We start from the raw sequence: 16,404 nt of genomic DNA on the forward strand, positions 1-16,404 counted from the left end.
GGGTAAAAGTAGGGTGGAAAAGGAGGAAGGATAGAGTTAGAGGGATGAGGGGAGGGGGACGGGATGGAGGGGGGAAGGGAGAGGGTCGGGGATGTGAGGATGAGGGGGTAAGGGTCGAGTTCGTGGGATGCGGGATGAAGGGATGAGGGTCGCGGGATGAAGGGAATACTTACCACGCATGAGGAATGGGGGGGGGGGGGGGGGGGGGGGGGTGAGGGATGTTTATTGGGTGAGTGGTGGAAGAGCAGGTGTGGAAAAGGAGGAAGGATAGACTTAGAGGGATGAGGGGAGGGGGAAGGGATGGAGGGGGAAGGGAGAGGGTTGGGGGTGTGAGGATGAGGGGGTGAGGGTCGAGGTCGTGGGATGCGGGATGAGGGGATGAGGGTCGAGGGATGAAGGGATGGGGGAAGAAGGAAATATTTAGCATACTGGTCGAGAGAGAAAGGGAGGAAAAGAAGAGAGAGAAAGGGAGGAAAGGAAGGGAAAGGAGAGAGAGATGATAGTGATGGGGGTTGAAGGATGAAGGGTCGAGGGATGAAGGATGAGGGGATGCATGTATGGCTGTGGGCATGAGGTCGCTCGACCTGGCCCTCGGCAAATGTGGGAGCCGTCCGCTGCTCCGCTGTAGTGGGCAGTGTGGTGCCGTGGGTGTGCCCCGTATCAGAGACGTTGGGCAGGGAACCCGGAGGTGAGCAGCTGGATACATCGGTGATGAGCTGGAGGCTGTGTGGAGCGGGAAAAGCACGGTTTTTGAGACGAGGAGGTGGTGTCTGAGTCGGGTAGAATGCGTGCATGATACGCTGGGGATGATCGATGACCCGTTGTTTGGAGAGAAGAGGGTGAGAGTTCCTGAAGAGAAGTAGAAGCGTTAACGAAGAAACATGAAAACAGAAAAGTGAGTTAGTATGAACCATGGAGTTACGCGAGCACTTAATAAATAAGCAGGAAAATGGGATGAAGGGTTAATTCGGAAGATAAAAATAAAAAAAAAGGAGGGAAGAAAAGAAAGTGGAGTGTGCCCTGGCCGGAGCTGGAGAGTCGGGGCTCCGTTGTAGCGGGCAGCGTCAGCGTGGTGACGTCATCGGTGTGCGGCGTGCGTCGGGTTAGCGTTAGGCGGTGAACCCGGAAGAGCGGGACGATTTGAACTGCCGGCCGGAAAGGTGAGGAAAAGTTTCCGTAGAGTTGGAAAAGTTTGGCAACGCTATTGTTTCGCTGGAACGGTGTGTCCGTCTGTTTGGGAGCACTCTGTAGGTGAGTGAGCGTCCGGTTGAAGATGTTGCTTGAAGGAAAACGAGCCGGGTCGGAATCGGCTGAAGCGTGGGTGTGTACGGGTCCCAGCTGATCAGCAGTGTGGCGTCTGAGGGAGTAGCTTTTCTTCCGAGGAGCAGCGGTGTAAACGGCCTCTGCGTGGATGTGGTGGTGAAGGAGGTATCTTGTTGGTACTGCAGGATCGAGTCGTGGATGGTATTGCTGGGGAACGTGGTCCAAGGAACGCGGGCGAGGGGTAAGCGTTTGCGATGCGACCCTGTCACGGGTCACTTGCGAGCTGAGACGAAGGGAAGAGGAGCGGATATGGTGTGTTTAAATACCCTGTGGTGCGGAAATGAGTTGCGTACAAGGCGTGGTCTTTGGTTCCCGAACTTTGTTTATAAGTCTATAAACTTCATAAATCGCTGAATATTAAAAATCAATGAAATAAAAAAGTCTCAAATTGGACACATTGTTAGTTGTTGTTGATTTACTAATGTGATGTTTTCCTAACAGACAAATGAAGTTTTACAGTCATCAATCATACTGCTGTTTGTTTTAACAGATGAAATTAAAACATGTATTCTGACAAATAGATTTATTTGCAACTAAATACTGACAAAGACATATCTGACCAACATTTGTTTGAATAGCAGCAGTTAAAAAACTTCTAATATGGATTCACTGTGTGACAGATGCATCATGGTTGTGACAATTCTTTATTTATTTCACAGAGTATCTAGAAAGGTTGGATAAGGGTAAGAACAACTCTTTTTTTTTTCTTGAACCGTTATAACTGCAGTAAACTAGAAGTTTGACTGTCTGACAGATGTCTTGTGGTTGTGACAATTCTTTTATCATTTAATACTGATCTCAACAATTTCTGAGGTCCATAAAACATCCACCCAGGACCTGGAAACTCTCAATCTATTTAATGGAAATATGACAATAATTAGTTTATTTTTTAGTATCAAATCACAAAAAAAAGAAGACGATTACAGAAGAGAAAATAATAACAACATACATTATATTAAACATACATGATACTATTCAGTTATAGGTGTGGCAAAAATTGGATTTAAGAGGTGAAGCGTCGACCATGAACCACAACGTCCCTGATTCATGTTTGATCAGGGACCTTTATTGATTGTTGTTCTCCATCTCTCTCTCCCCCCGTCCCTCATTTTCTGTCATCTCTTCATTGATACTAATCAATAATCAATAAAAGCATAGAATGTCCAAAAAGTTATTACTTAAATAAAATGTGAATGGTGTAATCTTTGGAATAATGAGATAATCTGCATCCTGTGATGTGAGTGTTCGTGGGGGAATGTGAGGTCTGAGAAGTTTTGACAGGTCAGGAGGTAATAGGTAGCAGTTTGTAGTTTGACTTGAATGAAACCGTAAACCAGTGAGTCAGAAGAATTGTAGCAACTGCATTTTGGACTTGTTGGATCTTTTTAATAGTACAGAATACAAGACCTGAATGACCATGAATGAGAATTTCTACATCTGACTGTGTTAGAAATGGGTGAACTTGGATGATGTGTCAGAGGTGGAAGAAAACTACTTTAGTGATGTTGCTGATGTGTCCCTCAAATCTAAGATAAATGAAATTACAGGACTTCTTTATCTCTTCTTGCACTGTGACAGATTATTATTTTCTATTTATAAAGCAGAGCAGGGGAATGAAAGACATATTTTTACACATACATAGCAGTTCCACAGTCAAATTATAAGTCAGTAACAATATAACAAGATAGATCATGTAACTAATAATACCAATAAATAAATAAAATTGAACAAAAAGTAACATTTTTTTCCAGAAAAGTAGCCATTTTTTGTGCTTTTTAAAAAATTGATGGTGCAAAATGAGTGATTAACATGAAGACACGACACAGGACAAGACAAGAGGGACAAACAACAAAACAACAACAAAAAACTGGATTAAAACTTTTAGATTTTCTTATTGTAATACACACGCATGTGTGTGTTTTTTGTGCTTTTTCAATTTCATAGATCACTAAGGGATGCATAAAAGTTTTCTACATCAATTGAAAAAAAAGTGAAATTGGACACATTGTTAGTTGTTGTTGATTTAGTAATGTGATGTTTTCCTAACAGACAAATGAAGTTTTACAGTCATCAATCAATACTGCTGTTAGTTTTAACTGATAAAATTAAAACATGTATTCTAACAAATAGATTTATTTGCAACTAAATACTGACAAAGACATATCTGACCAACATTTGTTTGAATAGCAGCAGTTAAAAAACTTCTAATATGGATTCACTGTGTGATAGATGCATCATGGTTGTGACAATTCTTTACTTGTTTCACAGAGCTCCTAGAAAGGTTGGATGAGGGTAAGAACAACTTTTTTTTCTTGAACTGTTATAACTGCAGTAAACTAGAAGTTTGACTGTCTGACAGATGTATTGTGGTTGTGACAATTCTTTTATCATTTAATACTGATCTCAACAATTTCTGAGGTCCATAAAACATCCACCCAGGACCTGGAAATTCTCAATCTATTTAATGGAAATATGACAATAATTAGTTTATTTTTTAGTGTCAAATCACAAAAAAAGAAAGAAGACGATTACAGAAAGAGAAAATAATAACAACATACATTATATTAAACATTCATGATACTATTCAGTTATAGGAGTGGCAAAAATTGGATCTGAGAGGTGAAGCGTTGACCATGAACCACAACGTCCCTGATTCATGTTTGATTAGGGACCTTTATTGATTGTTGTTCTCCATCTCTCTCTAAATGGGAATGAAATTACAGGACTTCTTTATCTCTTGTGCTTAGTGGCAACATCAGAAGACAACTTCCTAATCAGAGCTGAAAATGTAAAGTAGAGGTTCATTGATAAACACACTGAAAGGCACCAGAGACAGTCTGCCTTTCTGTATCTGTATGTCTGAAGTCTTTGAAGCCATAAAAAAGCCTTGAAGGTTCGATATTTAAAAGGTCAAGACCAGGCGAGTCTTCAGCTGTACTGCAGAGACTGTGTGTTGTCACTAAACTAAAACGTATGACTCATTACATTTTCTTTGGCTGATTCTTCCTCACCTCTGACAACATTGTCAGAGTATTAGGAAAACCCATCTCTCATGACTCTACACATATTGTCCACTCTGTTAATACTATTAATATTGTTCTATTTGTTAATGAGAAGCTGTGTTTGTAAAGGCCACCTTCAACATCTGTAATTAATTCAGGTATTTAATCTCTACAACTTTCTCAACTAAACAAAACCACCAGATAAAAGAGCAGTTATGAATGTTACAAATGTATTATTAATACCCATGTTGCACAAGTTTGACGTTTACAAAAGAAAATGTAACTTATAAAACCTAATTATGAAACAAAACATGATTAATGAAGAATTCCAGTGAGTTAACACACACTTATTCATCTTCAATACAGGAGAAGCTGCTGAAAGGAGAAGGCAAGGTAAGATACAACATTTTCACATTGGTCACCTATTTGTCTTTAATCATTTTAGAGTATTTAACATGACAATATTTTCAATAATGTTCTGTTTTCATGCATCCAGCACTTAAAAGTAATTAATATCTAAACTTTTACAAGTAAAAACCAGTGTTTCAAATGCATTAATTGTACTTTTTTTTAATTGCTGAATTTTAAAAGTCAATTAAATAAAAAAGTCTGAAATTGGACACATTGTTAATTGTTGTTGATTTAGTAATGTGATGTTTTCCCAACAGACAAATGAAGTTTTACAGTCATCAATCATACTGCTGTTAGTTTTAACAGAAAATTAAAACATGTATTCTGACAAAAAGATTTATTTGCAACTAAATACTGACAAAGACATATCTGACCAACATTTGTTTGAATAGCAGCAGTTAAAAAACTTCTAATATGGATTCACTGTGTGATAGATGCATCATGGTTGTGACAATTCTTTATTCATTTCACAGAGTATCAAGAATGGAAGAAAAAGGGTAAGAACAACTTTTTTCTTGAACCGTTATTACTGCAGTAAACTAGAAGTTTGACTGTCTGACAGATGTATTGTGGTTGTGACAATTCTTTCATCATTTAATACTGATCTCAACAATTTCTGAGGTCCATAAAACATCCACCCAGGACCTGGAAACTCTCAATCTATTTAATGGAAATATGACAATAATTAGTTGATTTTTTAGTGTCAAATCACAAAAAATGAAAGAAGACAATTACAGAAAGAGAAAATAATAACAACATACATTATATTAAACATACATGATACTATTCAGTTATAGGAGTGGCAAAAATTGGATTTAAGAGGTGAAGCGTCGACCATGAACCACAACGTCCCTGATTCATGTTTGATTAGGGACCTTTATTGATTGTTGTTCTCCATCTCTCTCTCCCCCCCTCCCTCATTTTCTGTCATCTCTCCACTGATACTAATCAATAATCAATAAAGGCAGAAAACATCCAAAAAATGATTACTCAAATAAAATGGATGTAATCTTTGGAATAATGAGATAACCTGCATCCTGTGTAGCAGTTTTTAGTTTGACCTGAATGAAACCGTAAACCAGTGAAGCAAGTCGGTGTTACATGTTAAAGTTTTTTGGTTATCAGAAGAATTGTAGCAGCTGCATTTTGGACTTGTTGGATCTTTTTAATAGTACAGAATACAAGACCTGAATGACCATGAATGAGAATTTCTGCATCTGACTTTGTTAGATATGGGTGAACTTGTGTGATGTGGCAGAGATGGAAGAAAACTACTTTAGTGATGTTGCTGATGTGTCCCTCAAATCTAAGATAAATGAAATTACAGGACTTCTTTATCTCTTCTGCTTAGTGGCGACATCAGTTCAATCAGGAGAGACTCAGTTTTTCATATAAGTGAATGTTATTTATTGAACATGCATGATAGATTACAGTGAGAGTCTTTGGCGATTAGACCCCATCGTGAATGTCAGCTGATATGAAAGGAGGGAGGTGAAGGATTGATTAGAAAAGGATAATTCCCCAAAGAAAGAGAACTGAGGACATACAAACCTACTCAAATATTTGATCCTCACCTTACCGGCAGGGAAGGATTCTAGTGAGATATGCAAAAGGGAAAATTAGACAGAATGCAGTGATAATAAACGTTCATGACAATGTAAACATTACACTTGAATGAATGGAAGATAAAAGAGTTGATAGAAGAGAGTGAGTTAGTGATCACTAGAAGAGTGGTGGGTGGCGTGAGGTATGGAGACCATGTTCTTATGCACATTTCATAAGGAGGGAAGAGAGAGGACAGCCTGAAAGCAGAGTGAAATGACCCATAGATATGACATAGCTCTTTACCATGCACAAGATTTGTTGTATGAGAGGAAGAACTGCTAGCATGATCAGCAATGATAGCAATGAGCTGCGACACCCATAACTCAGGACACCACCACCAGTTATATGTATGACTTACCAGATTATGGCCTAAGAGATCTTTGATTTGCGAGAACAGTGCTGACGTCTGGACGATGAGGATGTGTAGGCAGAGGGTGACCGCCGACACAGTTGTAGCAGGGAGGCAGATGAAATACCTTGGATGGGGGTGGAAGTAACCACCACGACCTAAAAGAAAGCCCTGAATAATGCTAATTTAATTGAAAGACAGCGGCAGATGATAAGCTACGATGGAACTGTGTCGCTGCTGCTATTGGGTAGATGTGACCAGCGGATGTGAGCAACTGATATCTCGATTGACGACCTTGGCAGGGCAACCAGGGAACGAGTTACAGATGCATGAGATGTGAATGCAGGATGATAACACACATGAGAAATAAAATAACAGCCTATGCATGCAAAGATAGTCTTCCTGACTGAACTTATCCAAAGCTCAATACATAGGACAACAAGTGAGTGAAGTAAAGATAATGTTTATTCTACCAGATGATAGAGATAATTAAGTCTAAAAGTATTGCACTCAGACTCTACGGGAGATTTTGATTTGAGGGAGTTGCCCTGAGCAGCAGCAATATAAATCCCCCCAAAATAAAGGGTGCAAGCCCCCACCACTACAAGAATACACAGCCTGATGTTTTCCCCTAAATAATGCTTACTTACCAAGCAGGAATGAAACAGGCCTCATTTAGTTGTGAAGATGGCACGATCTGCTAGAGACGAAGCATAATATTGAGCTTGACACAGAAAATATGTTTTTGAGCTAGAGAGATTAAAATCGACAGTGAACCGAACATAAACAGGCAGAGACAAACACCTCCTGTATTGACTAGGTTGGACTGACCTGAAAAGCAACAATATTGAGCTTTAAAATGTTAACATGAAACGTAGGACTTGAAGGGAGGCATAGTTTAATATATGAACAATACCTGATGTTTAAATTGCTTAGAGGCTGTAGAATATGAATTAAAGCATTTAACATCACTGCTGTTGTGACAATCAGAGTGAGCCAACGTTGGGCCATATGAAGAATGATGCTTCCACTGCTGAAGAACATAATAAATACACTGACAGTGACACAGTGACATACTGATGAACGTGCTGATACATTTGACTGATGAGTTTGCTTATTGAGAAACTAGTAGCTGTTCTCCTTAGTTGTAGTACCATGATAGCCAGCTAGTCAACATCCATAGTAAAACATAGTATTAGGATGCTCCAAAAATATGCAAACTCAAGGTGTGAGAAGAATGAAAGATTACATGATGCAGGGAGAAGGGCCAACGTCCGCTATGATGGGAGAAGGCCAATGACGATGCAGAGGATAACCAGAAAGCAGGGAAATGATATGAAGATGCAGAGGAGCAAACCGTGATATGAGTAGGCTGTTATTCAGATCATAGTTTGGCTCACAGGTAGCATGAGGTGAGGAACTGACGTTACTGTGACGTCACCCACTGGTTTGGAACTGCCGTTTTGAAGCCTCGAGTTTAGAGATTTGACCGTCACCATCTTGGAGTTGACATTCGCCATGTCTGATTTGTGGAGCCAGGAATGACCATATTTGGACGAGAGGGAGGAGCTGATCATAGCGCTAACGCTAGCGGCTAGCTTGGTTAGCATGGTGCAATCTATGGATAACAGCGATAAGCTAATGCTAATGCTAATTTCCGCTGGCGAAAAAAGGCGTAAAACCATTGAAATAAGATGTACTCACCAGAGAAACTGAACGTCCGAGTCTTTAGAGGGTATTTTATCACAACCAAACGCTGAACAAAACTTTTTTAGGGGACCAAATGTTATTATCGACTTTCATGGACTGAAACGCACTGTGAAATAGCAGCAGCTAAACCTATACTCTGTGAACTGGGGTTACACCATGGTTACGTGACGTAATCAGCGTTGTCACTGGTGGCTACTTGTCAATCACAACGTAGTCACGCTCTATAGCTGCTTTATCGTCCATTTACTCAAAATGAGACTAGGGCCGTGCGATTAATCTAATTTTATTTTCGATTACGATTTTGGCTTCCAAAGATTATGAATACAAGATAATTGACATAAAACGATTATTGTTTATTATTGTCATCTCGTAATGATGCTCTCGTTTTGTCTTGTGTTGCAAATCTAGCAAACCTCTTTCCTTTACATCGGTGCGCTTTCGCCCCTAAACGCGTCCGACAGGCGTTGAGCGTCTCCGTCCACAGACTAACCTGCCTTCACCAGGCTGACTGACAGCTGAAATTTACTGAACCAACATAGTCTGCATGTGGGCTGCACGGGAAGAAATCAAGTGTTTGTACTTATTGATTCATTGGTTTTATTTCCTTCGCCCACTGTAGTGAGTGAATCTGCCTGTAGCGAAACCGGGGCTAACCGGTTCTTCCTCCGCAGGCTCAACTTCACTCATCTGCCCGACAGACCCGCAGCTTCTTCCCACTTTAACCTGAGTAACAAACCGGGGAGGCTAGCGGAGCATTGGCCGCAGCATGATCGGAGGGAAGCACAGTCAGTTAGCCTCCGCTAGCCTCCCAGCTAATGTTAGCTCCGGCTCTCTGTGTGGATCCAACCGCAGCACTGGACTTTGAGTTGAAAGTTAGCATGGAAACAATACCTTCAAAAGTTACTAATGGTATACTTTCAAGTTCCATTTATGTGTTGTTGAACTGCTATTGATAAGTTCATCTGCTGCATCACGTTGCCGTGTGCAGGACTCTGTGCTCTGTATGGGCTGATTTATATCCTGAGTGCTGCATGCTCTTTCCTCCTACTTCCTCCTGATTAAAAAATTAAGCAGAGATGCAATAGAGAGCGCAGGCACCACACAACAGTATAAAATGCCTGAAGGGCATGTTAGGAAGTTCTAGTTTCCCTGCTATGACTATGTGCTGGACTTGTTCACGCAGAACCCGCTGCAGGTGATCGGTCAGAATCACGCAGATGTCTTGAATTTGTATGGATTTATTGTCACCATCACAACCACAATCCTTGTACAACAGTCTGATGACTCAATGGTTCAGTGTAAATTAACATAATAAGTCAGAATAAACATGTCAGATATCCATATGAAAGTATAACAGGCTAATGTAGAAATGGTAAACTATATTACTTTCTGAATGTATAAATTTCCACTACACAAGACAATACAACTGGCAAACAGCTGGTAAATAATGTGGCCATGTATTAAACAAGCATAGCTGAGGCTGAAGCAGCATATTCCCTCTAACAGTGGGTTAATGTCCATCAGCAGTGCAACACCGCCATCTATTGGCCAGTAGTAGACATGCATGACATCAATCCGGGGGCTGAACGAGCTGCTAAACTGCACGGGTGTTAATTAACGAGCGGACCTACAAATGGCCGTTCAGTCCGCTATTCTATCGGTAATATAGTAAATATTACACAACAAAACCCAAACATAAAGGCCTAACCGTATGCTTGAGGCATAATGCCTATTAACATCTAGTAAATGTGGGTAACAGTAGCTGCTAATATGAGGCTACACAGTCGGCAGAATACATGAATATGAGCCCTTTAGATCGGCTAACATAGAAACAATTCACTAACGAACAGCAAATATAACAACATGCTCAAACTGGTCACTCACTGTTATTGACAGATGACTGTTAGTACAAAGCAAAGTCCTTAATCCCAAAGAGTGTATGATGTGTGGCAGATTCCAGACTACCATCCTGAGGAAAACTGCGGGTCAACCTAGCTCAGTTCTGATGAGCCCCAAAATCCATGTCACGTGATGCAGAGTTCAGATGGGGGGAGAGAGGGGGCATTATGTAGTGAGAGTGTTGCTGCTAAATAAGGACTTTTGGACAGGGCAAATACATAATGCCATGCGTATTTACTGACCAACATGCTGAAATACATAACAGAGATGCATTAACTTACTGCTGAGCGAGAGAAAAGCCTGTATGATTGAATGAGTTGAACGTGGTGTGTTCACTTATTGTTTGAAATTCACTTCCAGATTCGCGTGCTGAAATGCCTTCACGATGATACGTCCACTTGATACAGGTCTACATAACCTACTGAATACGCTTATAGCAACGTTGCATGTTTAAAAGAGGAAAGAAATAAGGTAGTAGCATTATGAATGTTAGAGTTCTGTAGTTTACGAGCGTACCTGAAGCCCCCATACACTGACCAGGTGAAGGAGAGCCAGAGTAGGGGTGATCTGGTTGAGATTTGACTGAAGTAGAGAGGTTGACTGAGAAACTCTGAAATGGAGCCGGACTCCGCTGGAGCAACTTTGCCGGTCGCTTGCTTTGCGGGGTTCGGAGTGCCGTCTTGAGGAGTTGCAGAGGACAAGCGAGCGGCTTTGAAGCCGCCGCTTGCGTGAGTAACAGAGTGACCTGCTGAATGGTGAATACAGAGTGAGCAGATGAGTGTAAAACGCTATAGCAAGACTGCACATAGTAGTCTGAGAACGTATCACCGATACAACGACCTACGTGACGACGGAAGCATGAGCACTGAGTCGCGATGATTGCGCTGAAATGACAACTGACAGCAACAGAGAAGGGAAGTTAGAGATCGTGGAGGAATCTGATTTCATGACTAGAGTAACTCCCCTTATGAGCTGATGTGAAAGCGGGAGAAACAGGGGAGCAAGAGGAGTGGGAATGAATAAATGGTTGAAGAGAGTCTTCCTGCCTGAGCTTACGCTAAACTCCATAAGACAACTTCCTAATCAGAGCTGAAAATGTAAAGTAGAGGTTCATTGATAAACACACTGAAAGGCACCAGAGACAGTCTGCCTTTCTGTATCTGTATGTCTGAAGTCTTTGAAGCCATAAAAAAGCCTTGAAGGTTCGATATTTAAAAGGTCGAGACCAGGCGAGTCTTCAGCTGTACTGCAGAGACTGTGTGTTGTCACTAAACTAAAACGTATGACTCATTACATTTTCTTTGGCTGATTCTTCCTCACCTCTGACAACATTGTCAGAGTATTAGGAAAACCCATCTCTCATGACTCTACACATATTGTCCACTCTGTTAATACTATTAATGCTGTTATATTTGTTAATGAGAAGCTGTGTTTGTAAAGGCCACCTTCAACATCTGTAATTAATTCAGGTATTTAATCTCTACAACTTTCTCAACTAAACAAAACCACCAGATAAAAGAGCAGTTATGAATGTTACAAATGTATTATTAATACCCATGTTGCACAAGTTTGACATTCACAAAAGAATATGTAACTTATAAAACCTGATTGTGAAACAAAACATGATTAATGAAGAATTTCAGTGAGTTAACACACACTTATTCATCTTCAATACAGGAGAAGCTGCTGAAAGGAAATGGCAAGGTAAGATAGAACATTTTCACATTGGTCACCTATTTGTCTTTAATAATTTTAGAGTATTTAACATGACAATATTTTAAATAATGTTCTGTTTTCATGCATCCAGCACTTAAAAGTAATTAATATCTAAACTTTTACAAGCAAAAACCAGTGTTTCAAATGCATTCAATGTACTTTTTTTTAAATTGCTGAATTTTAAAATCAATTAAATAAAAAAAGTCTCAAATTGGACACATTGTTAGTTGTTGATTTAGTAATGTGATGTTTTCCTAACAGACAAATGAAGTTTTACAGTCATCAATCATACTGCTGTTAGTTTTGACAGATAAAATTAAAACATGTATTCTGACAAATAGATTTATTTGCAACTAAATACTGACAAAGACATATCTGACCAACATTTGTTTGAATAGCAGCAGTTAAAAAACTTCTAATATGGATTCACTGTGTGATAGATGCATCATGGTTGTGACAATTCTTTACTTGTTTCACAGAGCTCCTAGAAAGGTTGGATGAGGGTAAGAACAACTTTTTTTTTCTTGAACTGTTATAACTGCAGTAAACTAGAAGTTTGACTGTCTGACAGATGTATTGTGGTTGTGACAATTCTTTTATCATTTAATACTGATCTCAACAATTTCTGAGGTCCATAAAACATCCACCCAGGACCTGGAAACTCTCAATCTATTTAATGGAAATATGACAATAATTAGTTTATTTTTTAGTGTCAAATCACAAAAAAAGAAAGAAGACAATTACAGAAAGAGAAAATAATAACAACATACATTATATTAAAAATACATGATACTATTCAGTTATAGGAGTGGCAACAATTGGATTTAAGAGGTGAAGAATCGACCATGAACCACAACGTCCGTGATTCATGTTTGATTAGGGACCTTTATTGATTGTTGTTCTCCATCTCTCTCTAAATGTAAATGAAATTACAGGACTTCTTTATCTCTTCTGCTTAGTGGCAACATCAGAAGACAACTTCCTAATCAGAGCTGAAAATGTAAAGTAGAGGTTCATTGATAAACACACTGAAAGGCACCAGAGACAGTCTGCCTTTCTGTATCTGTATGTCTGAAGTCTTTGAAGCCATAAAAAAGCCTTGAAGGTTCAATATTTAAAAGGTCAAGACCAGGCAAGTCTTCAGCTGTACTGCAGAGACTGTGTGTTGTCACTAAACTAAAACATATGACTCATTACATTTTCTTTGGCTGATTCTTCCTCACCTCTGACAACATTGTCAGAGTATTAGGAAAACCCATCTCTCATGACGCTACACATATTGTCCACTCTGTTAATACTATTAATATTGTTCTATTTGTTAATGAGAAGCTGTGTTTGTAAAGGCCACCTTCAACATCTGTAATTAATTCAGGTATTTAATCTCTACAACTTTCTCAACTAAACAAAACCACCAGATAAAAGAGCAGTTATGAATGTTACAAATGTATTATTAAAATTTATGTTGCACAAGTTTGACATTCACAAAAGAAAATGTAACGTATAAAACCTAATTATGAAACAAAACATGATTAATGAAGAATTCCAGTAAGTTAACACACACTTATTCATCTTCAATACAGGAGAAGATGCTGAAAGGAGAAGGCAAGGTAAGATAGAACATTTTCACATTGGTCACCTATTTGTCTTTAATCATTTTAGAGTATTTAACATGACAATATTTTAAATAATGTTCTGTTTTCATGCATCCAGCACTTAAAATTAATTAATATCTAAACTTTAACAAAAACCGGTGTTTCAAATGCATTCAATGTACTTTTTTTCTAATTGCTGAGTTTTAAAAATCAATTAATTAAAAAAGTCTGAAATTGGACACATTGTTAGTTGTTGTTGATTTAGTAATGTGATGTTTTCCTAACAGACAAATGAAGTTTTACAGTCATCAATCATACTGCTGTTAGTTTTAACAGATAAAATTAAAACATGTATTCTGACAAATAGATTTATTTGCAACTAAATATTGACAAAGACATATCTGACCAACATTTGTTTGAATAGCAGCAGTTAAAAAACTTCTAATATGGATTCACTGTGTGATAGATGCATCATGGTTGTGACAATTCTTTATTTATTTCACAGAGTATCAAGAATGGTTGGATAAGGGTAAGAACAACTAATCTTTTTTCTTGAACCGTTATAACTGCAGTAAACTAGAAGTTTGACTGTCTGACAGATGTATTGTGGTTGTGACAATTCTTTTATCATTTAATACTGATCTCAACAATTTCTGAGGTCCATAAAACATCCACCCAGGACCTGGAAACTCTCAATCTATTTAATGGAAATATGACAATAATTAGTTGATTTTTTTAGTGTCAAATCACAAAAAAAGAAAGAAGACAATTACAGAAAGAGAAAATAATAACAACATACATTATATTAAACATACATGATACTATTCAGTTATAGGAGTGGCAAAAATTGGATTTAAGAGGTGAAGCGTCGACCATGAACCACAACGTCCCTGATTCATGTTGGATTAGGGACCTTTATTGATTGTTGTTCTCCATCTCTCTCTAAATGTAAATGAAATTACAGGACTTCTTTATCTCTTGTGCTTAGTGGCAACATCAGAAGACAACTTCCTAATCAGAGCTGAAAATGTAAAGTAGAGGTTCATTGATAAACACACTGAAAGGCACCAGAGACAGTCTGCCTTTCTGTATCTGTATGTCTGAAGTCTTTGAAGCCATAAAAAAGTCTTGAAGGTTTGATATTTAAAAGGTCAAGACCAGGCGAGTCTTCAGCTGTACTGCAGAGACTGTGTGTTGTCACTAAACTAAAACGTATGACTCATTACATTTTCTTTGGCTGATTCTTCCTCACCTCTGACAACATTGTCAGAGTATTAGGAAAACCCATCTCTCATGACTCTGCACATATTGTCCACTCTGTTAATACTATTAATATTGTTCTATTTGTTAATGAGAAGCTGTGTTTGTAAAGGCCACCTTCAACAACTGTAATTAATTCAGGTATTTAATCTCTACAACTTTCTCAACTAAACAAAACCACCAGATAAAAGAGCAGTTATGAATGTTACAAATGTATTATTAATACCCATGTTGCACAAGTTTGACATTCACAAAAGAAAATGTAACGTATAAAACCTGATTATGAAACAAAACATGATTAATGAAGAATTCCAGTGAGTTAACACACACTTATTCATCTTCAATACAGGAGAAGCTGCTGAAAGGAAATGGCAAGGTAAGATAGAACATTTTCACATTGGTCACCTATTTGTCTTTAATCATTTTAGAGTATTTAACATGACAATATTTTAAATAATGTTCTGTTTTCATGCATCCAGCACTTAAAAGTAATTAATATCTAAACGTTTACAAGCAAAAAGCAGTGTTTCAAATGCATTCAGTGTACTTTTTTTTTAAGTTGCTGAATTTTAAAAATCAATGAAATAAAAAAGTCTCAAATTGGACACATTGTTAGTTGTTGTTGATATAGTAATGTGATGTTTTCCTAACAGACAAATGAAGTTTTACAGTCATCAATCATACTGCTGTTAGTTTTAACAGATAAAATTAAAACATGTATTCTGACAAATAGATTTATTTGCAACTAAATACTGACAAAGACATATCTGACCAACATTTGTTTGAATAGCAGCAGTTAAAAAACTTCTAATATGGATTCACTGTGTGATAGATGCATCATGGTTGTGACAATTCTTTATTCATTTCACAGAGTATCTTGAATGGAGGAAAAAGGGTAAGAACAACTTTTTTTTCTTGAACCGTTATGACTGCAGTAAACTAGAAGTTTGACTGTCTGACAGATGTATTGTGGTTGTGACAATTCTTTATTCATTTCACAGATTATCTTGAATGGTTGGATAAGGGTAAGAACAAATATTTTTTTTCTTGAACCGTTATAACTGCAGTAAACTAGAAGTTTGACTGTCTGACAGATGTATTGTGGTTGTGACAATTCTTTTATCATTTAATACTGATCTCAACAATTTCTGAGGTCCATAAAACATCCACCCAGGACCTGGAAACTCTCAATCTATTTAATGGAAATATGACAATAATTAGTTTATTTTTTAGTGTCAAATCACAAAAAAAGAAAGAAGACAATTACAGAAAGAGAAAATAATAACAACATACATTATATTAAACATTCATGATACTATTCAGTTATAGGAGTGGCAAAAATTAGATTTAAGAGGTGAAGCGTCGACCATGAACCACAACGTCCCTGATTCATGTTTGATTAGGGACCTTTATTGATTTATTGTTCTCCATCTCTCTCTAAATGTAAATGAAATTACAGGACTTCTTTATCTCTTGTGCTTAGTGGCAACATCAGAAGACAACTTCCTAATCAGAGCTGAAAATGTAAAGTAGAGGT

General features: G+C 38.2%; 1 protein-coding gene across 1 annotated transcript in view; it reads left to right on the plus strand.

Annotated features, from left to right (window-relative positions):
* LOC137177283 (uncharacterized) overlaps positions 1-16,404 on the plus strand; it is a 238,723-nt gene that overhangs the window by 152,029 nt on the left and 70,290 nt on the right. The gene's annotated exons all lie outside the window — the stretch shown is intronic.

Source organism: Thunnus thynnus, chromosome 24 (genome assembly GCF_963924715.1).
Source record: "Thunnus thynnus chromosome 24, fThuThy2.1, whole genome shotgun sequence".
Taxonomy (NCBI): domain Eukaryota; kingdom Metazoa; phylum Chordata; class Actinopteri; order Scombriformes; family Scombridae; genus Thunnus; species Thunnus thynnus.